At 63.4% G+C, this 23,254-nt stretch overlaps 6 non-coding genes across 6 annotated transcripts; all 6 read right to left on the reverse strand.

Moving 5' to 3' along the window:
- Positions 1-3,014: 3,014 nt before the first annotated feature.
- LOC142866744 (5S ribosomal RNA) lies at positions 3,015-3,133 on the reverse strand. Its single transcript, XR_012916574.1, has one exon. It is a non-coding gene; the product is annotated as a 5S ribosomal RNA (ribosomal RNA).
- A 3,507-nt stretch (positions 3,134-6,640) lies between these two features.
- On the reverse strand, positions 6,641-6,759 carry LOC142866745 (5S ribosomal RNA). The gene has a single exon (XR_012916575.1). It is a non-coding gene; the product is annotated as a 5S ribosomal RNA (ribosomal RNA).
- Positions 6,760-10,267: 3,508 nt separating this feature from the next.
- On the reverse strand, positions 10,268-10,386 carry LOC142866749 (5S ribosomal RNA). The gene has a single exon (XR_012916579.1). It is a non-coding gene; the product is annotated as a 5S ribosomal RNA (ribosomal RNA).
- Positions 10,387-13,910: 3,524 nt separating this feature from the next.
- LOC142866746 (5S ribosomal RNA) lies at positions 13,911-14,029 on the reverse strand. Its single transcript, XR_012916576.1, has one exon. It is a non-coding gene; the product is annotated as a 5S ribosomal RNA (ribosomal RNA).
- A 3,504-nt stretch (positions 14,030-17,533) lies between these two features.
- On the reverse strand, positions 17,534-17,652 carry LOC142866747 (5S ribosomal RNA). The gene has a single exon (XR_012916577.1). It is a non-coding gene; the product is annotated as a 5S ribosomal RNA (ribosomal RNA).
- Positions 17,653-21,160: 3,508 nt separating this feature from the next.
- On the reverse strand, positions 21,161-21,279 carry LOC142866941 (5S ribosomal RNA). The gene has a single exon (XR_012916674.1). It is a non-coding gene; the product is annotated as a 5S ribosomal RNA (ribosomal RNA).
- Positions 21,280-23,254: the final 1,975 nt, after the last annotated feature.

Here is a 23,254-nt window from a genome sequence, read left to right on the forward strand (position 1 = left end):
ATTCCCCCGGGCCCGGGCTGGGGCACAGCGCATGGGGGAGGGGAGCGACTGTATGGGGCGTCTCTCTCTCTCTCTAGGGATGTGTCCCATGGGTGGGGTGGCGTGGTTTGTGGGGCGCTGAAGAAATCAGTCCCCTCCATCTCCTACCTCTGGAAAACGCCCAAGCCCTTGGAGAACTGCCGGCAATGCGACCGGGGGTGCCGGGACCCTCCTCTGTGTCCTCCTGTGGCCCAGTCCAAGGGGCCTGGGCCTGGCCGGGGCTGCATTGGACCCCGACCACCCTGGCGTGTGGACTCGCTAAAAATCGGCGATTAGATATTGGATTCCAGCTTCATTGAGGTCATTTCACTAATGAGTGCACCGGAAAGAGTTTCCTAATCCATCTGTGAGGGTGGCAACTGAAAGAGAATTTTAAAGCTGACAGAATAGGCGAGGAAAGGCATAGGAGATTTCCACACCCAGTAAGGATGCCTTTCCCGAAATGGAAGAAAGAAACGAGCAAACAGAAACACCGGTAGCCCGCCAGGATCAGAGTCTGCCCCCGAGAGAAAGTACCCTGACCAGGTTCACCCGTGGGTGGGTGGCGAGCTAGCGGCATTCAGAAGAGCGAGGCCCGCAGTCTGTGCAGAAGACACCTGCACTCGGGTGTGTGTGGCGGCACGATTCACAAGCAGCTCCAGATGTTAAGCCAAGGAGAAGCCAGGGAGTTCCCAACGCCCCAGGTGTCCTCAGCCCACGACTGGCTGCTGGGGGAATGCGAAGCCCGGCTCCTTGTCTCAGAGCGGGACAACCAGGAGGTGTGACGTACACCCCGGGGTTCCCAGGAGGATCAGGCTGAAGCTGGGACTTGGCCTGAAAGTGTCCCCTCGCATGGCCACCCCCTTCCCCTTCCTGCTCCTCTATTCCTGGTGCCCCTCCATCCAGGGGCCAGACCTTAAAGAGTCACCCGCAAGAGAATCCTGGTCCCAAAGGGGCCTTCTGGGGGACCCGTGCTGAGAGAGGTTGTGGGCATGGCCCGCTGGGGCTCTGCCCGACCCAGGGCTGAGAGATGCAACCTCCCAGCTCTGGGTCCCTGCAGGGGAAGCGTTGGCAAGCACAGGGCCAGTCCTCCAAAGGCCCAGGTGCAGGGAGCCCAGGCCAAGCAGCCTGTGGAAGAAGCCACCCCGGGAAGACGACTGCAGGCCACGGCCCTTCCCACCTCCTCCTCCTCCTCCTCCTGCTCCTCCACCCCCCCCCGACCTCCCACCCCCCACCCCCGACATGGCGCAGGGCTCAGAGACACCTCAGACACTTGCTACCCAAAGTGCAAAGGGCATCAGTTGCTCCTCCAAACCCCCCCCCTGCCCAGCAGACCGCGTTGTCCAGCCAGCCCCCGGGCCTCCCTGGGGTGCCCAGCACAAAAGTGCAGACAACCACCGGACCCTCAATCTCAGTTTTCGGATGTTTTTGCCACTCTAAGGACCCGCAGGCCAGCTGGGCCTTCTGGCAGGACAGAGAGCCCCGGAATCCGACGTGGAGAGCTGGGTGTACGTCCCCACGAGGAGGCGGTCCCCACCTCCGCGGCTCTCCCCTTGGGGGGGGGGAAAAGCAGCCACGGGGCCTCAGAGAAGACACCAGGCTGGGCGCCCGCCCCACAGTGGGGGCACGTCCCCCGCAGGCCACTTAGCGACGGCCGCCGGCCGGCGGACGGTTGGGTGGCGCGAGACGCTGCGGCCGCCCTGCTACCGGGTTCCTGGGAGGGCGTCCTGGAACCAGCGTCCACACCAAGCCCTTGGAAGGCCCAGGCGACGGAGGAGCCCCGTCAGGCAGGGGCCGAGGACGGTGACGGCCCGGGCGGGGAGGAGCGTGTCAGGCAGGGGCAGAGGACGGTGACAGGTGACAGGCCGGGCGGGAAGGAGTCAGTCAGGCAGGGGCCGAGGAGGAGACGGGCTGGGTAAGGGTTAGGGTTAGAGTCAGGGCACAAGTCACAATCGCAAAGACCTGGAAGCGACCCGAGTGCCCATCGACCCACGAGTGCGTAAATGAAATGTGGCGCGTGGACACCACGGAGTGCTATTCAGCTAGGAGGAGCAGCGGTGAGAGGGCACCTCTCGTGGTTCTCCTGGCCAGAGCTGGAACCCGTTCCAGTAAGCCAGGTAGCCCAAGAATGGACACACGAGCACCACGTGCTCGCGCTCACCAGCAAATGGGTACGAACCGATGGACACCTAAGTGAACACAGAGGAATCACATTCATCGGGTGGGTGTCGGGCGGGTGGGGGGAGGGGATGGGCATACACCTCCATTAGGAATGGGGTGGGTGCGCACCGACTGGGGGATGGGCGCACTTGAGGCTCTGACCCGAGGGGGGAGGCTGGGAGAGGGCAACGTACCCGACCTTAACATTGGTACCCCCACAATACGCTGGAACGACATCAGAGGTAAATGAATAAGAACACAGGGGGGAGGGGGGCACGGGCAACACATGTCACCTTAATACTTGGACTCCCATCATCTGCTTGAAAAGAGAGAGAAAAGAAAATGCAATCATAGAGATAAGAGACACTTTTTAAAAATAATGAATCCGAAGAGAAAAGTAAAAGGAGGCCTGTGGAGCAGGTCTGGGTGTGACTCCGGATCCCCCAACATCAGGTGCCACCACCAAAGATTCCTACGTGTAGCCCATAGAACCCCAAAAGCAACGGGACGAGTTCTGGTCACATACTCCCTCAAAATGACATCCTGGCCTTCTTCTGGAACTCCCTCCCCTCTCAGACTCTCAAGGTTTCCTCCAGCGTGTCGGTTCCCACAGAGCAGACCTTTGGTCTGAGACCTGACAGTCCAGAAGCCACGCATGCTGCCGCGTGACGGCGGTGTCGCGGCTTGGGACAAGAGGAGGCCCCACGGTGCGGGCTGGGGCGCCAGGCACCGCGGCGGGCGCTGAGGGTGGGGGTGACCCCCACCCCGGGCCGCCGCCTCGCTCCCAGAGAGGGGACAGAACAAGAGGCAAAACAAAAAAAAAAAAAAAAAGAAGAAGCCTACATCACCCGGTATTCCCAGGCGGTCTCCCATCCAAGTACTAACCAGGCCCGACCCTGCTTAGCTTCCGAGACCAGACGAGGTCGGGCGCGTTCAGGGTGGTGTGGCCCTAGACGGCGGAGGGCGCCCCTGCCCCGCTCAAGAAGCCGAGCCTCTCTGCGCTTCCCCGCCGCCTCCTCCCGCCCCAGGCCCCGCACCGGCGCTGACCCGCGCCGGGCCGGGCCTGTTGAGTTCACCGGCCGGGTCCGGCGGGCTCCGAGGGACGGGGGTGACAGGCGGGGCGGGGCGGGCAGGGAGCGGTGGGCCGGGGTGGGGGGCTGTCTCTCTATACACACACACACACACACACACACTCACACTCACACAAGATGCGCCTCCACGGCTGGACTCGCCAAGGTGGAGACCTTCCAGCCCCCTTCCTCTCCTCGCCTGGCCTCCTTCACCTACCCGCCCCCCACCCCCAGCTCGTGGCCGCCCCCGCCGCCGCCGCCGCCGCCGCCGCCGCCGATTGCGCACGCGCGGATCGCCCGCCCTTTGACCCCAGGCAGGGGCCGCCCTCCCCGACAACCCCTTTCAGCTGGGCCCCCCACCCTGTGGGTGGGCTGCCGCCTATTCCCCCGGGCCCGGGCTGGGGCACAGCGCATGGGGGAGGGGAGCGACTGTATGGGGCGTCTCTCTCTCTCTCTAGGGATGTGTCCCATGGGTGGGGTGGCGTGGTTTGTGGGGCGCTGAAGAAATCAGTCCCCTCCATCTCCTACCTCTGGAAAACGCCCAAGCCCTTGGAGAACTGCCGGCAATGCGACCGGGGGTGCCGGGACCCTCCTCTGTGTCCTCCTGTGGCCCAGTCCAAGGGGCCTGGGCCTGGCCGGGGCTGCATTGGACCCCGACCACCCTGGCGTGTGGACTCGCTAAAAATCGGCGATTAGATATTGGATTCCAGCTTCATTGAGGTCATTTCACTAATGAGTGCACCGGAAAGAGTTTCCTAATCCATCTGTGAGGGTGGCAACTGAAAGAGAATTTTAAAGCTGACAGAATAGGCGAGGAAAGGCATAGGAGATTTCCACACCCAGTAAGGAAGCCTTTCCCGAAATGGAAGAAAGAAACGAGCAAACAGAAACACCGGTAGCCCGCCAGGATCAGAGTCTGCCCCCGAGAGAAAGTACCCTGACCAGGTTCACCCGTGGGTGGGTGGCGAGCTAGCGGCATTCAGAAGAGCGAGGCCCGCAGTCTGTGCAGAAGACACCTGCACTCGGGTGTGTGTGGCGGCACGATTCACAAGCAGCTCCAGATGTTAAGCCAAGGAGAAGCCAGGGAGTTCCCAACGCCCCAGGTGTCCTCAGCCCACGACTGGCTGCTGGGGGAATGCGAAGCCCGGCTCCTTGTCTCAGAGCGGGACAACCAGGAGGTGTGACGTACACCCCGGGGTTCCCAGGAGGATCAGGCTGAAGCTGGGACTTGGCCTGAAAGTGTCCCCTCGCATGGCCACCCCCTTCCCCTTCCTGCTCCTCTACTCCTGGTGCCCCTCCATCCAGGGGCCAGACCTTAAAGAGTCACCCGCAAGAGAATCCTGGTCCCAAAGGGGCCTTCTGGGGGACCCGTGCTGAGAGAGGTTGTGGACATGGCCCGCTGGGGCTCTGCCCGACCCAGGGCTGAGAGATGCAACCTCCCAGCTCTGGGTCCCTGCAGGGGAAGCGTTGGCAAGCACAGGGCCAGTCCTCCAAAGGCCCAGGTGCAGGGAGCCCAGGCCAAGCAGCCTGTGGAAGAAGCCACCCCGGGAAGACGACTGCAGGCCACGGCCCTTCCCACCTCCTCCTCCTCCTCCTCCTGCTCCTCCACCCCCCCGACCTCCCACCCCCCACCCCCGACATGGCGCAGGGCTCAGAGACACCTCAGACACTTGCTACCCAAAGTGCAAAGGGCATCAGTTGCACCTCCAAACCCCCCCCTGCCCAACAGACCGCGTTGTCCAGCCAGCCCCCGGGCCTCCCTGGGGTGCCCAGCACAAAAGTGCAGACAACCACCGGACCCTCAATCTCAGTTTTCGGATGTTTTTGCCACTCTAAGGACCCGCAGGCCAGCTGGGCCTTCTGGCAGGACAGAGAGCCCCGGAATCCGACGTGGAGAGCTGGGTGTACGTCCCCACGAGGAGGCGGTCCCCACCTCCGCGGCTCTCCCCTTGGGGGGGGGGAAAAGCAGCCACGGGGCCTCAGAGAAGACACCAGGCTGGGCGCCCGCCCCACAGTGGGGGCACGTCCCCCGCAGGCCACTTAGCGACGGCCGCCGGCCGGCGGACGGTTGGGTGGCGCGAGACGCTGCGGCCGCCCTGCTACCGGGTTCCTGGGAGGGCGTCCTGGAACCAGCGTCCACACCAAGCCCTTGGAAGGCCCAGGCGACGGAGGAGCCCCGTCAGGCAGGGGCCGAGGACGGTGACGGCCCGGGCGGGGAGGAGCGTGTCAGGCAGGGGCAGAGGACGGTGACAGGTGACAGGCCGGGCGGGAAGGAGTCAGTCAGGCAGGGGCCGAGGAGGAGACGGGCTGGGTAAGGGTTAGGGTTAGAGTCAGGGCACAAGTCACAATCGCAAAGACCTGGAAGCGACCCGAGTGCCCATCGACCCACGAGTGCGTAAATGAAATGTGGCGCGTGGACACCACGGAGTGCTATTCAGCTAGGAGGAGCAGCGGTGAGAGGGCACCTCTCGTGGTTCTCCTGGCCAGAGCTGGAACCCGTTCCAGTAAGCCAGGTAGCCCAAGAATGGACACACGAGCACCACGTGCTCGCGCTCACCAGCAAATGGGTACGAACCGATGGACACCTAAGTGAACACAGAGGAATCACATTCATCGGGTGGGTGTCGGGCGGGTGGGGGGAGGGGATGGGCATACACCTCCATTAGGAATGGGGTGGGTGCGCACCGACTGGGGGATGGGCGCACTTGAGGCTCTGACCCGAGGGGGGAGGCTGGGAGAGGGCAACGTACCCGACCTTAACATTGGTACCCCCACAATACGCTGGAACGACATCAGAGGTAAATGAATAAGAACACAGGGGGGAGGGGGGCACGGGCAACACATGTCACCTTAATACTTGGACTCCCATCATCTGCTTGAAAAGAGAGAGAAAAGAAAATGCAATCATAGAGATAAGAGACACTTTTTAAAAATAATGAATCCGAAGAGAAAAGTAAAAGGAGGCCTGTGGAGCAGGTCTGGGTGTGACTCCGGATCCCCCAACATCAGGTGCCACCACCAAAGATTCCTACGTGTAGCCCATAGAACCCCAAAAGCAACGGGACGAGTTCTGGTCACATACTCCCTCAAAATGACATCCTGGCCTTCTTCTGGAACTCCCTCCCCTCTCAGACTCTCAAGGTTTCCTCCAGCGTGTCGGTTCCCACAGAGCAGACCTTTGGTCTGAGACCTGACAGTCCAGAAGCCACGCATGCTGCCGCGTGACGGCGGTGTCGCGGCTTGGGACAAGAGGAGGCCCCACGGTGCGGGCTGGGGCGCCAGGCACCGCGGCGGGCGCTGAGGGTGGGGGTGACCCCCACCCCGGGCCGCCGCCTCGCTCCCAGAGAGGGGACAGAACAAGAGGCAAAACAAAAAAAAAAAAAAAAAGAAGAAGCCTACATCACCCGGTATTCCCAGGCGGTCTCCCATCCAAGTACTAACCAGGCCCGACCCTGCTTAGCTTCCGAGACCAGACGAGGTCGGGCGCGTTCAGGGTGGTGTGGCCCTAGACGGCGGAGGGCGCCCCTGCCCCGCTCAAGAAGCCGAGCCTCTCTGCGCTTCCCCGCCGCCTCCTCCCGCCCCAGGCCCCGCACCGGCGCTGACCCGCGCCGGGCCGGGCCTGTTGAGTTCACCGGCCGGGTCCGGCGGGCTCCGAGGGACGGGGGTGACAGGCGGGGCGGGGCGGGCAGGGAGCGGTGGGCCGGGGTGGGGGGCTGTCTCTCTATACACACACACACACACACACACACTCACACTCACACAAGATGCGCCTCCACGGCTGGACTCGCCAAGGTGGAGACCTTCCAGCCCCCTTCCTCTCCTCGCCTGGCCTCCTTCACCTACCCGCCCCCCACCCCCAGCTCGTGGCCGCCCCCGCCGCCGCCGCCGCCGCCGCCGCCGCCGATTGCGCACGCGCGGATCGCCCGCCCTTTGACCCCAGGCAGGGGCCGCCCTCCCCGACAACCCCTTTCAGCTGGGCCCCCCACCCTGTGGGTGGGCTGCCGCCTATTCCCCCGGGCCCGGGCTGGGGCACAGCGCATGGGGGAGGGGAGCGACTGTATGGGGCGTCTCTCTCTCTCTCTAGGGATGTGTCCCATGGGTGGGGTGGCGTGGTTTGTGGGGCGCTGAAGAAATCAGTCCCCTCCATCTCCTACCTCTGGAAAACGCCCAAGCCCTTGGAGAACTGCCGGCAATGCGACCGGGGGTGCCGGGACCCTCCTCTGTGTCCTCCTGTGGCCCAGTCCAAGGGGCCTGGGCCTGGCCGGGGCTGCATTGGACCCCGACCACCCTGGCGTGTGGACTCGCTAAAAATCGGCGATTAGATATTGGATTCCAGCTTCATTGAGGTCATTTCACTAATGAGTGCACCGGAAAGAGTTTCCTAATCCATCTGTGAGGGTGGCAACTGAAAGAGAATTTTAAAGCTGACAGAATAGGCGAGGAAAGGCATAGGAGATTTCCACACCCAGTAAGGAAGCCTTTCCCGAAATGGAAGAAAGAAACGAGCAAACAGAAACACCGGTAGCCCGCCAGGATCAGAGTCTGCCCCCGAGAGAAAGTACCCTGACCAGGTTCACCCGTGGGTGGGTGGCGAGCTAGCGGCATTCAGAAGAGCGAGGCCCGCAGTCTGTGCAGAAGACACCTGCACTCGGGTGTGTGTGGCGGCACGATTCACAAGCAGCTCCAGATGTTAAGCCAAGGAGAAGCCAGGGAGTTCCCAACGCCCCAGGTGTCCTCAGCCCACGACTGGCTGCTGGGGGAATGCGAAGCCCGGCTCCTTGTCTCAGAGCGGGACAACCAGGAGGTGTGACGTACACCCCGGGGTTCCCAGGAGGATCAGGCTGAAGCTGGGACTTGGCCTGAAAGTGTCCCCTCGCATGGCCACCCCCTTCCCCTTCCTGCTCCTCTACTCCTGGTGCCCCTCCATCCAGGGGCCAGACCTTAAAGAGTCACCCGCAAGAGAATCCTGGTCCCAAAGGGGCCTTCTGGGGGACCCGTGCTGAGAGAGGTTGTGGACATGGCCCGCTGGGGCTCTGCCCGACCCAGGGCTGAGAGATGCAACCTCCCAGCTCTGGGTCCCTGCAGGGGAAGCGTTGGCAAGCACAGGGCCAGTCCTCCAAAGGCCCAGGTGCAGGGAGCCCAGGCCAAGCAGCCTGTGGAAGAAGCCACCCCGGGAAGACGACTGCAGGCCACGGCCCTTCCCACCTCCTCCTCCTCCTCCTCCTGCTCCTCCACCCCCCCGACCTCCCACCCCCCACCCCCGACATGGCGCAGGGCTCAGAGACACCTCAGACACTTGCTACCCAAAGTGCAAAGGGCATCAGTTGCTCCTCCAAACCCCCCCCTGCCCAACAGACCGCGTTGTCCAGCCAGCCCCCGGGCCTCCCTGGGGTGCCCAGCACAAAAGTGCAGACAACCACCGGACCCTCAATCTCAGTTTTCGGATGTTTTTGCCACTCTAAGGACCCGCAGGCCAGCTGGGCCTTCTGGCAGGACAGAGAGCCCCGGAATCCGACGTGGAGAGCTGGGTGTACGTCCCCACGAGGAGGCGGTCCCCACCTCCGCGGCTCTCCCCTTGGGGGGGGGGGAAAAGCAGCCACGGGGCCTCAGAGAAGACACCAGGCTGGGCGCCCGACCCACAGTGGGGGCACGTCCCCCGCAGGCCACTTAGCGACGGCCGCCGGCCGGCGGACGGTTGGGTGGCGCGAGACGCTGCGGCCGCCCTGCTACCGGGTTCCTGGGAGGGCGTCCTGGAACCAGCGTCCACACCAAGCCCTTGGAAGGCCCAGGCGACGGAGGAGCCCCGTCAGGCAGGGGCCGAGGACGGTGACGGCCCGGGCGGGGAGGAGCGTGTCAGGCAGGGGCAGAGGACGGTGACAGGTGACAGGCCGGGCGGGAAGGAGTCAGTCAGGCAGGGGCCGAGGAGGAGACGGGCTGGGTAAGGGTTAGGGTTAGAGTCAGGGCACAAGTCACAATCGCAAAGACCTGGAAGCGACCCGAGTGCCCATCGACCCACGAGTGCGTAAATGAAATGTGGCGCGTGGACACCACGGAGTGCTATTCAGCTAGGAGGAGCAGCGGTGAGAGGGCACCTCTCGTGGTTCTCCTGGCCAGAGCTGGAACCCGTTCCAGTAAGCCAGGTAGCCCAAGAATGGACACACGAGCACCACGTGCTCGCGCTCACCAGCAAATGGGTACGAACCGATGGACACCTAAGTGAACACAGAGGAATCACATTCATCGGGTGGGTGTCGGGCGGGTGGGGGGAGGGGATGGGCATACACCTCCATTAGGAATGGGGTGGGTGCGCACCGACTGGGGCATGGGCGCACTTGAGGCTCTGACCCGAGGGGGGAGGCTGGGAGAGGGCAACGTACCCGACCTTAACATTGGTACCCCCACAATACGCTGGAACGACATCAGAGGTAAATGAATAAGAACACAGGGGGGAGGGGGGCACGGGCAACACATGTCACCTTAATACTTGGACTCCCATCATCTGCTTGAAAAGAGAGAGAAAAGAAAATGCAATCATAGAGATAAGAGACACTTTTTAAAAATAATGAATCCGAAGAGAAAAGTAAAAGGAGGCCTGTGGAGCAGGTCTGGGTGTGACTCCGGATCCCCCAACATCAGGTGCCACCACCAAAGATTCCTACGTGTAGCCCATAGAACCCCAAAAGCAACGGGACGAGTTCTGGTCACATACTCCCTCAAAATGACATCCTGGCCTTCTTCTGGAACTCCCTCCCCTCTCAGACTCTCAAGGTTTCCTCCAGCGTGTCGGTTCCCACAGAGCAGACCTTTGGTCTGAGACCTGACAGTCCAGAAGCCACGCATGCTGCCGCGTGACGGCGGTGTCGCGGCTTGGGACAAGAGGAGGCCCCACGGTGCGGGCTGGGGCGCCAGGCACCGCGGCGGGCGCTGAGGGTGGGGGTGACCCCCACCCCGGGCCGCCGCCTCGCTCCCAGAGAGGGGACAGAACAAGAGGCAAAACAAAAAAAAAAAAAAAAAGAAGAAGCCTACGGCACCCGGTATTCCCAGGCGGTCTCCCATCCAAGTACTAACCAGGCCCGACCCTGCTTAGCTTCGGAGACCAGACGAGGTCGGGCGCGTTCAGGGTGGTGTGGCCCTAGACGGCGGAGGGCGCCCCTGCCCCGCTCAAGAAGCCGAGCCTCTCTGCGCTTCCCCGCCGCCTCCTCCCGCCCCAGGCCCCGCACCGGCGCTGACCCGCGCCGGGCCGGGCCTGTTGAGTTCACCGGCCGGGTCCGGCGGGCTCCGAGGGACGGGGGTGACAGGCGGGGCGGGGCGGGGCGGGCAGGGAGCGGTGGGCCGGGGTGGGGGGCTGTCTCTCTATACACACACACACACACACACACACACACACTCACACTCACACAAGATGCGCCTCCACGGCTGGACTCGCCAAGGTGGAGACCTTCCAGCCCCCTTCCTCTCCTCGCCTGGCCTCCTTCACCTACCCGCCCCCCACCCCCAGCTCGTGGCCGCCCCCGCCGCCGCCGCCGCCGCCGCCGCCGCCGCCCATTGCGCACGCGCGGATCGCCCGCCCTTTGACCCCAGGCAGGGGCCGCCCTCCCCGACAACCCCTTTCAGCTGGGCCCCCCACCCTGTGGGTGGGCTGCCGCCTATTCCCCCGGGCCCGGGCTGGGGCACAGCGCATGGGGGAGGGGAGCGACTGTATGGGGCGTCTCTCTCTCTCTCTAGGGATGTGTCCCATGGGTGGGGTGGCGTGGTTTGTGGGGCGCTGAAGAAATCAGTCCCCTCCATCTCCTACCTCTGGAAAACGCCCAAGCCCTTGGAGAACTGCTGGCAATGCGACCGGGGGTGCCGGGACCCTCCTCTGTGTCCTCCTGTGGCCCAGTCCAAGGGGCCTGGGCCTGGCCGGGGCTGCATTGGACCCCGACCACCCTGGCGTGTGGACTCGCTAAAAATCGGCGATTAGATATTGGATTCCAGCTTCATTGAGGTCATTTCACTAATGAGTGCACCGGAAAGAGTTTCCTAATCCATCTGTGAGGGTGGCAACTGAAAGAGAATTTTAAAGCTGACAGAATAGGCGAGGAAAGGCATAGGAGATTTCCACACCCAGTAAGGATGCCTTTCCCGAAATGGAAGAAAGAAACGAGCAAACAGAAACACCGGTAGCCCGCCAGGATCAGAGTCTGCCCCCGAGAGAAAGTACCCTGACCAGGTTCACCCGTGGGTGGGTGGCGAGCTAGCGGCATTCAGAAGAGCGAGGCCCGCAGTCTGTGCAGAAGACACCTGCACTCGGGTGTGTGTGGCGGCACGATTCACAAGCAGCTCCAGATGTTAAGCCAAGGAGAAGCCAGGGAGTTCCCAACGCCCCAGGTGTCCTCAGCCCACGACTGGCTGCTGGGGGAATGCGAAGCCCGGCTCCTTGTCTCAGAGCGGGACAACCAGGAGGTGTGACGTACACCCCGGGGTTCCCAGGAGGATCAGGCTGAAGCTGGGACTTGGCCTGAAAGTGTCCCCTCGCATGGCCACCCCCTTCCCCTTCCTGCTCCTCTATTCCTGGTGCCCCTCCATCCAGGGGCCAGACCTTAAAGAGTCACCCGCAAGAGAATCCTGGTCCCAAAGGGGCCTTCTGGGGGACCCGTGCTGAGAGAGGTTGTGGGCATGGCCCGCTGGGGCTCTGCCCGACCCAGGGCTGAGAGATGCAACCTCCCAGCTCTGGGTCCCTGCAGGGGAAGCGTTGGCAAGCACAGGGCCAGTCCTCCAAAGGCCCAGGTGCAGGGAGCCCAGGCCAAGCAGCCTGTGGAAGAAGCCACCCCGGGAAGACGACTGCAGGCCACGGCCCTTCCCACCTCCTCCTCCTCCTCCTCCTGCTCCTCCACCCCCCCCCGACCTCCCACCCCCCACCCCCGACATGGCGCAGGGCTCAGAGACACCTCAGACACTTGCTACCCAAAGTGCAAAGGGCATCAGTTGCTCCTCCAAACCCCCCCCCTGCCCAGCAGACCGCGTTGTCCAGCCAGCCCCCGGGCCTCCCTGGGGTGCCCAGCACAAAAGTGCAGACAACCACCGGACCCTCAATCTCAGTTTTCGGATGTTTTTGCCACTCTAAGGACCCGCAGGCCAGCTGGGCCTTCTGGCAGGACAGAGAGCCCCGGAATCCGACGTGGAGAGCTGGGTGTACGTCCCCACGAGGAGGCGGTCCCCACCTCCGCGGCTCTCCCCTTGGGGGGGGGGAAAAGCAGCCACGGGGCCTCAGAGAAGACACCAGGCTGGGCGCCCGCCCCACAGTGGGGGCACGTCCCCCGCAGGCCACTTAGCGACGGCCGCCGGCCGGCGGACGGTTGGGTGGCGCGAGACGCTGCGGCCGCCCTGCTACCGGGTTCCTGGGAGGGCGTCCTGGAACCAGCGTCCACACCAAGCCCTTGGAAGGCCCAGGCGACGGAGGAGCCCCGTCAGGCAGGGGCCGAGGACGGTGACGGCCCGGGCGGGGAGGAGCGTGTCAGGCAGGGGCAGAGGACGGTGACAGGTGACAGGCCGGGCGGGAAGGAGTCAGTCAGGCAGGGGCCGAGGAGGAGACGGGCTGGGTAAGGGTTAGGGTTAGAGTCAGGGCACAAGTCACAATCGCAAAGACCTGGAAGCGACCCGAGTGCCCATCGACCCACGAGTGCGTAAATGAAATGTGGCGCGTGGACACCACGGAGTGCTATTCAGCTAGGAGGAGCAGCGGTGAGAGGGCACCTCTCGTGGTTCTCCTGGCCAGAGCTGGAACCCGTTCCAGTAAGCCAGGTAGCCCAAGAATGGACACACGAGCACCACGTGCTCGCGCTCACCAGCAAATGGGTACGAACCGATGGACACCTAAGTGAACACAGAGGAATCACATTCATCGGGTGGGTGTCGGGCGGGTGGGGGGAGGGGATGGGCATACACCTCCATTAGGAATGGGGTGGGTGCGCACCGACTGGGGGATGGGCGCACTTGAGGCTCTGACCCGAGGGGGGAGGCTGGGAGAGGGCAACGTACCCGACCTTAACATTGGTACCCCCACAATACGCTGGAACGACATCAGAGGTAAATGAATAAGAACACAGGGGGGAGGGGGGCACGGGCAACACATGTCACCTTAATACTTGGACTCCCATCATCTGCTTGAAAAGAGAGAGAAAAGAAAATGCAATCATAGAGATAAGAGACACTTTTTAAAAATAATGAATCCGAAGAGAAAAGTAAAAGGAGGCCTGTGGAGCAGGTCTGGGTGTGACTCCGGATCCCCCAACATCAGGTGCCACCACCAAAGATTCCTACGTGTAGCCCATAGAACCCCAAAAGCAACGGGACGAGTTCTGGTCACATACTCCCTCAAAATGACATCCTGGCCTTCTTCTGGAACTCCCTCCCCTCTCAGACTCTCAAGGTTTCCTCCAGCGTGTCGGTTCCCACAGAGCAGACCTTTGGTCTGAGACCTGACAGTCCAGAAGCCACGCATGCTGCCGCGTGACGGCGGTGTCGCGGCTTGGGACAAGAGGAGGCCCCACGGTGCGGGCTGGGGCGCCAGGCACCGCGGCGGGCGCTGAGGGTGGGGGTGACCCCCACCCCGGGCCGCCGCCTCGCTCCCAGAGAGGGGACAGAACAAGAGGCAAAACAAAAAAAAAAAAAAAAAGAAGAAGCCTACATCACCCGGTATTCCCAGGCGGTCTCCCATCCAAGTACTAACCAGGCCCGACCCTGCTTAGCTTCCGAGACCAGACGAGGTCGGGCGCGTTCAGGGTGGTGTGGCCCTAGACGGCGGAGGGCGCCCCTGCCCCGCTCAAGAAGCCGAGCCTCTCTGCGCTTCCCCGCCGCCTCCTCCCGCCCCAGGCCCCGCACCGGCGCTGACCCGCGCCGGGCCGGGCCTGTTGAGTTCACCGGCCGGGTCCGGCGGGCTCCGAGGGACGGGGGTGACAGGCGGGGCGGGGCGGGCAGGGAGCGGTGGGCCGGGGTGGGGGGCTGTCTCTCTATACACACACACACACACACACACACTCACACTCACACAAGATGCGCCTCCACGGCTGGACTCGCCAAGGTGGAGACCTTCCAGCCCCCTTCCTCTCCTCGCCTGGCCTCCTTCACCTACCCGCCCCCCACCCCCAGCTCGTGGCCGCCCCCGCCGCCGCCGCCGCCGCCGCCGATTGCGCACGCGCGGATCGCCCGCCCTTTGACCCCAGGCAGGGGCCGCCCTCCCCGACAACCCCTTTCAGCTGGGCCCCCCACCCTGTGGGTGGGCTGCCGCCTATTCCCCCGGGCCCGGGCTGGGGCACAGCGCATGGGGGAGGGGAGCGACTGTATGGGGCGTCTCTCTCTCTCTCTAGGGATGTGTCCCATGGGTGGGGTGGCGTGGTTTGTGGGGCGCTGAAGAAATCAGTCCCCTCCATCTCCTACCTCTGGAAAACGCCCAAGCCCTTGGAGAACTGCTGGCAATGCGACCGGGGGTGCCGGGACCCTCCTCTGTGTCCTCCTGTGGCCCAGTCCAAGGGGCCTGGGCCTGGCCGGGGCTGCATTGGACCCCGACCACCCTGGCGTGTGGACTCGCTAAAAATCGGCGATTAGATATTGGATTCCAGCTTCATTGAGGTCATTTCACTAATGAGTGCACCGGAAAGAGTTTCCTAATCCATCTGTGAGGGTGGCAACTGAAAGAGAATTTTAAAGCTGACAGAATAGGCGAGGAAAGGCATAGGAGATTTCCACACCCAGTAAGGATGCCTTTCCCGAAATGGAAGAAAGAAACGAGCAAACAGAAACACCGGTAGCCCGCCAGGATCAGAGTCTGCCCCCGAGAGAAAGTACCCTGACCAGGTTCACCCGTGGGTGGGTGGCGAGCTAGCGGCATTCAGAAGAGCGAGGCCCGCAGTCTGTGCAGAAGACACCTGCACTCGGGTGTGTGTGGCGGCACGATTCACAAGCAGCTCCAGATGTTAAGCCAAGGAGAAGCCAGGGAGTTCCCAACGCCCCAGGTGTCCTCAGCCCACGACTGGCTGCTGGGGGAATGCGAAGCCCGGCTCCTTGTCTCAGAGCGGGACAACCAGGAGGTGTGACGTACACCCCGGGGTTCCCAGGAGGATCAGGCTGAAGCTGGGACTTGGCCTGAAAGTGTCCCCTCGCATGGCCACCCCCTTCCCCTTCCTGCTCCTCTATTCCTGGTGCCCCTCCATCCAGGGGCCAGACCTTAAAGAGTCACCCGCAAGAGAATCCTGGTCCCAAAGGGGCCTTCTGGGGGACCCGTGCTGAGAGAGGTTGTGGGCATGGCCCGCTGGGGCTCTGCCCGACCCAGGGCTGAGAGATGCAACCTCCCAGCTCTGGGTCCCTGCAGGGGAAGCGTTGGCAAGCACAGGGCCAGTCCTCCAAAGGCCCAGGTGCAGGGAGCCCAGGCCAAGCAGCCTGTGGAAGAAGCCACCCCGGGAAGACGACTGCAGGCCACGGCCCTTCCCACCTCCTCCTCCTCCTCCTCCTGCTCCTCCACCCCCCCCCGACCTCCCACCCCCCACCCCCGACATGGCGCAGGGCTCAGAGACACCTCAGACACTTGCTACCCAAAGTGCAAAGGGCATCAGTTGCTCCTCCAAACCCCCCCCCTGCCCAGCAGACCGCGTTGTCCAGCCAGCCCCCGGGCCTCCCTGGGGTGCCCAGCACAAAAGTGCAGACAACCACCGGACCCTCAATCTCAGTTTTCGGATGTTTTTGCCACTCTAAGGACCCGCAGGCCAGCTGGGCCTTCTGGCAGGACAGAGAGCCCCGGAATCCGACGTGGAGAGCTGGGTGTACGTCCCCACGAGGAGGCGGTCCCCACCTCCGCGGCTCTCCCCTTGGGGGGGGGGAAAAGCAGCCACGGGGCCTCAGAGAAGACACCAGGCTGGGCGCCCGCCCCACAGTGGGGGCACGTCCCCCGCAGGCCACTTAGCGACGGCCGCCGGCCGGCGGACGGTTGGGTGGCGCGAGACGCTGCGGCCGCCCTGCTACCGGGTTCCTGGGAGGGCGTCCTGGAACCAGCGTCCACACCAAGCCCTTGGAAGGCCCAGGCGACGGAGGAGCCCCGTCAGGCAGGGGCCGAGGACGGTGACGGCCCGGGCGGGGAGGAGCGTGTCAGGCAGGGGCAGAGGACGGTGACAGGTGACAGGCCGGGCGGGAAGGAGTCAGTCAGGCAGGGGCCGAGGAGGAGACGGGCTGGGTAAGGGTTAGGGTTAGAGTCAGGGCACAAGTCACAATCGCAAAGACCTGGAAGCGACCCGAGTGCCCATCGACCCACGAGTGCGTAAATGAAATGTGGCGCGTGGACACCACGGAGTGCTATTCAGCTAGGAGGAGCAGCGGTGAGAGGGCACCTCTCGTGGTTCTCCTGGCCAGAGCTGGAACCCGTTCCAGTAAGCCAGGTAGCCCAAGAATGGACACACGAGCACCACGTGCTCGCGCTCACCAGCAAATGGGTACGAACCGATGGACACCTAAGTGAACACAGAGGAATCACATTCATCGGGTGGGTGTCGGGCGGGTGGGGGGAGGGGATGGGCATACACCTCCATTAGGAATGGGGTGGGTGCGCACCGACTGGGGGATGGGCGCACTTGAGGCTCTGACCCGAGGGGGGAGGCTGGGAGAGGGCAACGTACCCGACCTTAACATTGGTACCCCCACAATACGCTGGAACGACATCAGAGGTAAATGAATAAGAACACAGGGGGGAGGGGGGCACGGGCAACACATGTCACCTTAATACTTGGACTCCCATCATCTGCTTGAAAAGAGAGAGAAAAGAAAATGCAATCATAGAGATAAGAGACACTTTTTAAAAATAATGAATCCGAAGAGAAAAGTAAAAGGAGGCCTGTGGAGCAGGTCTGGGTGTGACTCCGGATCCCCCAACATCAGGTGCCACCACCAAAGATTCCTACGTGTAGCCCATAGAACCCCAAAAGCAACGGGACGAGTTCTGGTCACATACTCCCTCAAAATGACATCCTGGCCTTCTTCTGGAACTCCCTCCCCTCTCAGACTCTCAAGGTTTCCTCCAGCGTGTCGGTTCCCACAGAGCAGACCTTTGGTCTGAGACCTGACAGTCCAGAAGCCACGCATGCTGCCGCGTGACGGCGGTGTCGCGGCTTGGGACAAGAGGAGGCCCCACGGTGCGGGCTGGGGCGCCAGGCACCGCGGCGGGCGCTGAGGGTGGGGGTGACCCCCACCCCGGGCCGCCGCCTCGCTCCCAGAGAGGGGACAGAACAAGAGGCAAAACAAAAAAAAAAAAAAAAAGAAGAAGCCTACATCACCCGGTATTCCCAGGCGGTCTCCCATCCAAGTACTAACCAGGCCCGACCCTGCTTAGCTTCCGAGACCAGACGAGGTCGGGCGCGTTCAGGGTGGTGTGGCCCTAGACGGCGGAGGGCGCCCCTGCCCCGCTCAAGAAGCCGAGCCTCTCTGCGCTTCCCCGCCGCCTCCTCCCGCCCCAGGCCCCGCACCGGCGCTGACCCGCGCCGGGCCGGGCCTGTTGAGTTCACCGGCCGGGTCCGGCGGGCTCCGAGGGACGGGGGTGACAGGCGGGGCGGGGCGGGCAGGGAGCGGTGGGCCGGGGTGGGGGGCTGTCTCTCTATACACACACACACACACACACACACTCACACTCACACAAGATGCGCCTCCACGGCTGGACTCGCCAAGGTGGAGACCTTCCAGCCCCCTTCCTCTCCTCGCCTGGCCTCCTTCACCTACCCGCCCCCCACCCCCAGCTCGTGGCCGCCCCCGCCGCCGCCGCCGCCGCCGCCGCCGCCGATTGCGCACGCGCGGATCGCCCGCCCTTTGACCCCAGGCAGGGGCCGCCCTCCCCGACAACCCCTTTCAGCTGGGCCCCCCACCCTGTGGGTGGGCTGCCGCCTATTCCCCCGGGCCCGGGCTGGGGCACAGCGCATGGGGGAGGGGAGCGACTGTATGGGGCGTCTCTCTCTCTCTCTAGGGATGTGTCCCATGGGTGGGGTGGCGTGGTTTGTGGGGCGCTGAAGAAATCAGTCCCCTCCATCTCCTACCTCTGGAAAACGCCCAAGCCCTTGGAGAACTGCCGGCAATGCGACCGGGGGTGCCGGGACCCTCCTCTGTGTCCTCCTGTGGCCCAGTCCAAGGGGCCTGGGCCTGGCCGGGGCTGCATTGGACCCCGACCACCCTGGCGTGTGGACTCGCTAAAAATCGGCGATTAGATATTGGATTCCAGCTTCATTGAGGTCATTTCACTAATGAGTGCACCGGAAAGAGTTTCCTAATCCATCTGTGAGGGTGGCAACTGAAAGAGAATTTTAAAGCTGACAGAATAGGCGAGGAAAGGCATAGGAGATTTCCACACCCAGTAAGGAAGCCTTTCCCGAAATGGAAGAAAGAAACGAGCAAACAGAAACACCGGTAGCCCGCCAGGATCAGAGTCTGCCCCCGAGAGAAAGTACCCTGACCAGGTTCACCCGTGGGTGGGTGGCGAGCTAGCGGCATTCAGAAGAGCGAGGCCCGCAGTCTGTGCAGAAGACACCTGCACTCGGGTGTGTGTGGCGGCACGATTCACAAGCAGCTCCAGATGTTAAGCCAAGGAGAAGCCAGGGAGTTCCCAACGCCCCAGGTGTCCTCAGCCCACGACTGGCTGCTGGGGGAATGCGAAGCCCGGCTCCTTGTCTCAGAGCGGGACAACCAGGAGGTGTGACGTACACCCCGGGGTTCCCAGGAGGATCAGGCTGAAGCTGGGACTTGGCCTGAAAGTGTCCCCTCGCATGGCCACCCCCTTCCCCTTCCTGCTCCTCTACTCCTGGTGCCCCTCCATCCAGGGGCCAGACCTTAAAGAGTCACCCGCAAGAGAATCCTGGTCCCAAAGGGGCCTTCTGGGGGACCCGTGCTGAGAGAGGTTGTGGACATGGCCCGCTGGGGCTCTGCCCGACCCAGGGCTGAGAGATGCAACCTCCCAGCTCTGGGTCCCTGCAGGGGAAGCGTTGGCAAGCACAGGGCCAGTCCTCCAAAGGCCCAGGTGCAGGGAGCCCAGGCCAAGCAGCCTGTGGAAGAAGCCACCCCGGGAAGACGACTGCAGGCCACGGCCCTTCCCACCTCCTCCTCCTCCTCCTCCTGCTCCTCCACCCCCCCGACCTCCCACCCCCCACCCCCGACATGGCGCAGGGCTCAGAGACACCTCAGACACTTGCTACCCAAAGTGCAAAGGGCATCAGTTGCTCCTCCAAACCCCCCCCTGCCCAACAGACCGCGTTGTCCAGCCAGCCCCCGGGCCTCCCTGGGGTGCCCAGCACAAAAGTGCAGACAACCACCGGACCCTCAATCTCAGTTTTCGGATGTTTTTGCCACTCTAAGGACCCGCAGGCCAGCTGGGCCTTCTGGCAGGACAGAGAGCCCCGGAATCCGACGTGGAGAGCTGGGTGTACGTCCCCACGAGGAGGCGGTCCCCACCTCCGCGGCTCTCCCCTTGGGGGGGGGGGAAAAGCAGCCACGGGGCCTCAGAGAAGACACCAGGCTGGGCGCCCGCCCCACAGTGGGGGCACGTCCCCCGCAGGCCACTTAGCGACGGCCGCCGGCCGGCGGACGGTTGGGTGGCGCGAGACGCTGCGGCCGCCCTGCTACCGGGTTCCTGGGAGGGCGTCCTGGAACCAGCGTCCACACCAAGCCCTTGGAAGGCCCAGGCGACGGAGGAGCCCCGTCAGGCAGGGGCCGAGGACGGTGACGGCCCGGGCGGGGAGGAGCGTGTCAGGCAGGGGCAGAGGACGGTGACAGGTGACAGGCCGGGCGGGAAGGAGTCAGTCAGGCAGGGGCCGAGGAGGAGACGGGCTGGGTAAGGGTTAGGGTTAGAGTCAGGGCACAAGTCACAATCGCAAAGACCTGGAAGCGACCCGAGTGCCCATCGACCCACGAGTGCGTAAATGAAATGTGGCGCGTGGACACCACGGAGTGCTATTCAGCTAGGAGGAGCAGCGGTGAGAGGGCACCTCTCGTGGTTCTCCTGGCCAGAGCTGGAACCCGTTCCAGTAAGCCAGGTAGCCCAAGAATGGACACACGAGCACCACGTGCTCGCGCTCACCAGCAAATGGGTACGAACCGATGGACACCTAAGTGAACACAGAGGAATCACATTCATCGGGTGGGTGTCGGGCGGGTGGGGGGAGGGGATGGGCATACACCTCCATTAGGAATGGGGTGGGTGCGCACCGACTGGGGCATGGGCGCACTTGAGGCTCTGACCCGAGGGGGGAGGCTGGGAGAGGGCAACGTACCCGACCTTAACATTGGTACCCCCACAATACGCTGGAACGACATCAGAGGTAAATGAATAAGAACACAGGGGGGAGGGGGGCACGGGCAACACATGTCACCTTAATACTTGGACTCCCATCATCTGCTTGAAAAGAGAGAGAAAAGAAAATGCAATCATAGAGATAAGAGACACTTTTTAAAAATAATGAATCCGAAGAGAAAAGTAAAAGGAGGCCTGTGGAGCAGGTCTGGGTGTGACTCCGGATCCCCCAACATCAGGTGCCACCACCAAAGATTCCTACGTGTAGCCCATAGAACCCCAAAAGCAACGGGACGAGTTCTGGTCACATACTCCCTCAAAATGACATCCTGGCCTTCTTCTGGAACTCCCTCCCCTCTCAGACTCTCAAGGTTTCCTCCAGCGTGTCGGTTCCCACAGAGCAGACCTTTGGTCTGAGACCTGACAGTCCAGAAGCCACGCATGCTGCCGCGTGACGGCGGTGTCGCGGCTTGGGACAAGAGGAGGCCCCACGGTGCGGGCTGGGGCGCCAGGCACCGCGGCGGGCGCTGAGGGTGGGGGTGACCCCCACCCCGGGCCGCCGCCTCGCTCCCAGAGAGGGGACAGAACAAGAGGCAAAACAAAAAAAAAAAAAAAAAGAAGAAGCCTACGGCACCCGGTATTCCCAGGCGGTCTCCCATCCAAGTACTAACCAGGCCCGACCCTGCTTAGCTTCCGAGACCAGACGAGGTCGGGCGCGTTCAGGGTGGTGTGGCCCTAGACGGCGGAGGGCGCCCCTGCCCCGCTCAAGAAGCCGAGCCTCTCTGCGCTTCCCCGCCGCCTCCTCCCGCCCCAGGCCCCGCACCGGCGCTGACCCGCGCCGGGCCGGGCCTGTTGAGTTCACCGGCCGGGTCCGGCGGGCTCCGAGGGACGGGGGTGACAGGCGGGGCGGGGCGGGGCGGGCAGGGAGCGGTGGGCCGGGGTGGGGGGCTGTCTCTCTATACACACACACACACACACACACACACACACTCACACTCACACAAGATGCGCCTCCACGGCTGGACTCGCCAAGGTGGAGACCTTCCAGCCCCCTTCCTCTCCTCGCCTGGCCTCCTTCACCTACCCGCCCCCCACCCCCAGCTCGTGGCCGCCCCCGCCGCCGCCGCCGCCGCCGCCGCCGCCGCCCATTGCGCACGCGCGGATCGCCCGCCCTTTGACCCCAGGCAGGGGCCGCCCTCCCCGACAACCCCTTTCAGCTGGGCCCCCCACCCTGTGGGTGGGCTGCCGCCTATTCCCCCGGGCCCGGGCTGGGGCACAGCGCATGGGGGAGGGGAGCGACTGTATGGGGCGTCTCTCTCTCTCTCTAGGGATGTGTCCCATGGGTGGGGTGGCGTGGTTTGTGGGGCGCTGAAGAAATCAGTCCCCTCCATCTCCTACCTCTGGAAAACGCCCAAGCCCTTGGAGAACTGCCGGCAATGCGACCGGGGGTGCCGGGACCCTCCTCTGTGTCCTCCTGTGGCCCAGTCCAAGGGGCCTGGGCCTGGCCGGGGCTGCATTGGACCCCGACCACCCTGGCGTGTGGACTCGCTAAAAATCGGCGATTAGATATTGGATTCCAGCTTCATTGAGGTCATTTCACTAATGAGTGCACCGGAAAGAGTTTCCTAATCCATCTGTGAGGGTGGCAACTGAAAGAGAATTTTAAAGCTGACAGAATAGGCGAGGAAAGGCATAGGAGATTTCCACACCCAGTAAGGAAGCCTTTCCCGAAATGGAAGAAAGAAACGAGCAAACAGAAACACCGGTAGCCCGCCAGGATCAGAGTCTGCCCCCGAGAGAAAGTACCCTGACCAGGTTCACCCGTGGGTGGGTGGCGAGCTAGCGGCATTCAGAAGAGCGAGGCCCGCAGTCTGTGCAGAAGACACCTGCACTCGGGTGTGTGTGGCGGCACGATTCACAAGCAGCTCCAGATGTTAAGCCAAGGAGAAGCCAGGGAGTTCCCAACGCCCCAGGTGTCCTCAGCCCACGACTGGCTGCTGGGGGAATGCGAAGCCCGGCTCCTTGTCTCAGAGCGGGACAACCAGGAGGTGTGACGTACACCCCGGGGTTCCCAGGAGGATCAGGCTGAAGCTGGGACTTGGCCTGAAAGTGTCCCCTCGCATGGCCACCCCCTTCCCCTTCCTGCTCCTCTACTCCTGGTGCCCCTCCATCCAGGGGCCAGACCTTAAAGAGTCACCCGCAAGAGAATCCTGGTCCCAAAGGGGCCTTCTGGGGGACCCGTGCTGAGAGAGGTTGTGGGCATGGCCCGCTGGGGCTCTGCCCGACCCAGGGCTGAGAGATGCAACCTCCCAGCTCTGGGTCCCTGCAGGGGAAGCGTTGGCAAGCACAGGGCCAGTCCTCCAAAGGCCCAGGTGCAGGGAGCCCAGGCCAAGCAGCCTGTGGAAGAAGCCACCCCGGGAAGACGACTGCAGGCCACGGCCCTTCCCACCTCCTCCTCCTCCTCCTCCTGCTCCTCCACCCCCCCCGACCTCCCACCCCCCACCCCCGACATGGCGCAGGGCTCAGAGACACCTCAGACACTTGCTACCCAAAGTGCAAAGGGCATCAGTTGCTCCTCCAAACCCCCCCCCTGCCCAGCAGACCGCGTTGTCCAGCCAGCCCCCGGGCCTCCCTGGGGTGCCCAGCACAAAAGTGCAGACAACCACCGGACCCTCAATCTCAGTTTTCGGATGTTTTTGCCACTCTAAGGACCCGC

The sequence above is a fragment of the Microcebus murinus genome, unplaced genomic scaffold (assembly GCF_040939455.1).
Source record: "Microcebus murinus isolate Inina unplaced genomic scaffold, M.murinus_Inina_mat1.0 scaf007_hap2_Mmur4.0, whole genome shotgun sequence".
NCBI classification, from domain to species: Eukaryota; Metazoa; Chordata; class Mammalia; order Primates; family Cheirogaleidae; genus Microcebus; species Microcebus murinus.